Source organism: Mastomys coucha, chromosome X (assembly GCF_008632895.1).
Source record: "Mastomys coucha isolate ucsf_1 chromosome X, UCSF_Mcou_1, whole genome shotgun sequence".
Lineage (NCBI taxonomy): Eukaryota > Metazoa > Chordata > Mammalia > Rodentia > Muridae > Mastomys > Mastomys coucha.
This window is the reverse complement of record NC_045030.1, coordinates 78862428-78865330: the sequence shown is the minus strand read 5'-3', so window position 1 is coordinate 78865330 and position 2903 is coordinate 78862428.

Sequence of the window (2903 nt, the reverse complement as noted above, 5' to 3'; positions counted from 1 at the left end):
GTAGCTTGCTGTCTAGTGGGTTTATATTTGGTTTCATCTTGTTTTTTCTTTTTAACATTTTGATTTGCATCATTAAGCCATTTATTGTGTTCTTTTGAATTTTTCTTTTATTGAAAATGATTATTTTCTAATATATCTTACCTATGTAACTCCACAGCCTCTTTGAGGCAAAGAAACAAAATATAATAAAACAAAACAAATAACCAAATATGAAAGAAAAGAATTAAAAACCATGAGAAACACACATACAGTTAGACACACATGGAAAACACAATAAATAATCAAAAGACCAGTAAGGTTAATTTTTTAAAAGGCCAAAATAATGCACTGTAAATACTCATCACTAGGGGTGAAGACTCTAGTTGTGCACCAGAATGACTTCTCTATGTTCAGTGAGATCTGTATGTATTGTCATCAGCAACAGGGTCTTCTATCAGTTTGTGGAGAGCAACTAGTAGCCTAGGAAATAGCCTGAATTGTATAAGAGTTTCCATTGGGCCCCTTTGGCTAATACCTCAATTAGTTTTGACCTATTTCTGGTACTGGAAGTTTCACTTAGTGGTGAGCGATGTCTAGTTGGGGACCTGTCTCCCCTGTTATTTTGTGATTCAATTTAGATTTCTTTCATATATGCATATGTATTGGGTTTCCATACAACCCCTCAAATGACCTTTATTTTTGGATGTTCCTCCCTTATCCCAATATCCCTTTCTCCTCCCCATTGAAATTCCCATTCCAGCCCCTTGTCTGTGTCTATCTATTCTATTTCCTCTTCTCCTAGGGATATTCCTTCCAGTCACTTATGCTGTACCTAACCTCTATGGTTATATGAAATTTTCAAAGCTAACAGGGATGTTGTCTGCTTTAGAATGGCTTCCATATGCTCTTGAGCCGAATATACTTCTTTAGTGTCTGGCTAGAATATTCTATAGATATCAGTTAAAGTCCATTTGCTATGTGATGTCAATTAATTCTGACATAATTTTTTTTTTTTTGTCCAAAGGAGTTGTCTGTTGGAGAACGTTGGGTATTGAAACTTTCCACTGATCTTAATAGATTGGGGTATTGAAATCACTTATTGATGTTAGTAGAGTGATGTTACCTGTGTTTTAAATCCAGTAGAAAAGTTTTTATGATCCTGGGAACCCAAGAGTTGGATTCATGTATGTTTCAAATAGCAAAGGTTTCTTGATGAACTGTTCCCTTGATTATAATGAAGTGTCTCTCTTTAATCTCTTCTGATTAGATTTAGTTTGAAGTCTATTTTGTGAGGTATCAGATAGTGATGCCTGTTTGCTCCTGAGTCCCATTTGATTGAAGCAGTGTTCTCCATCCTTTTACTCTGATGCAGTGCCTATCTTTAAAACTAAGTTGTGTTTTTGCAACATAAACAACACAGACTGATTTTGTTTCTTGATCTACTCAGTCAACCTTTCTCTTTTGATTTGAATCAAATCAAATAAAGTTATTATCAAAATTCATGTTAATTGTGGTCATTATACTGCTGTTTTTTTTGTGTGTGTGTTGTTGATTTTTGGTATTGTTCTTTGTGTTCTCAGGGGTATTTTGTGTTCCAATAATTATAGCATGATATTTTTTTCTCCACTGTCTCTCTGCTACACTCATTGTCTTTTCAGCCTGAAATAATGCTTTCTGCATTTTCTTTAGGTTCATTTTCTTGGCTATATTTTTTGGGCTGTTAGTGTCATTTGAAATTTTTCTTTCTGCTTCAGTTTGGCATATAGTTTTGCTAGGAACATTAGTCTAGGTTGCTGCCACAGTCTTTTAGGATTTGGAATGCATTGCTCCAGGCTCTTCTGGCTTTCAAAGTTTCCATTGAGGAATCATTTGTTATGCATGGGTTTTCCTTTAAACATGACTTGTGTTTTTTCTCTTGCAGCTTTCAAAACACTTTAATTGTTATGTATTCTTACTGTATTAACTATGATATGCTGTGGGCATGCTTTTTTTTTTGGTGCTATCTACTTGTTTTTCTGTGTGCTTCTTGTATCTGTAGGGATGTGTCTTTCCTTAGTTTGAGGATGTTTTCTTCTATGATCTATGACATCTTGGGATTTTTCTCCCTCATCTATACCTTTAATTCAAAGGGTTATTTCTTCATGGAATACTATTTTTGTTTGTTTCCTTTCCTATTTTTAAACTTTTATATTACTTGCTTATTTTGGTCTAGATCCTCTACTTTATCTTTAGGTCCTGATAGTCTATCTTCTGGTTGGTTGATACTATGTGTGAGGATTTCCTTTGAGTTTTCTTGTTTAGTTACAGGGTTTTTCAGTTCCATCTTCATGTTATCTTGAGTCCTATTCAAAGTTTCTATCTCCTTGTGATGGTTATTCTTAGTTGTCATCTTGACTAGATCTAGAATAAACTAAAACTCAAATGACTGGGCACACCTGTGATGGATTATTATATTTTAATCATTTGAAATGGAAAGACCTACTTCTAATCTGGATCTTTGGCGTTGGAAGATACACTTTTAATTCAGGCCTTTTGAGGTGGGAAGATTCCCTTTTAATCTGGGTCACACCTTCTGCTGGCAGCCTATATAAAGGGCATGGAATAAAGCAGTTTGCTTTCTTTTTGCCTGCTTGCTCTCACTCTTGCTAGCAAGTCTATTCTTTCTCTGGCATTAGAGCCTACTTCTTCAGGATTCTAGCATATACTGAAGACCAGCAAAGACATCCAGACTTGTGGACTGAACAATTACTGGATTCTTGTACCTTCTGTTCATAGGCAGCCATTGCTGGACTAGCTGGAACACAACCTATATGCGCACACACACACACACACACACACACACACACACACACACAAGCATACACCATGTGTATATGTGTAAATATATATCTCCTCCACATATAAAACCTCCATATATATATCCT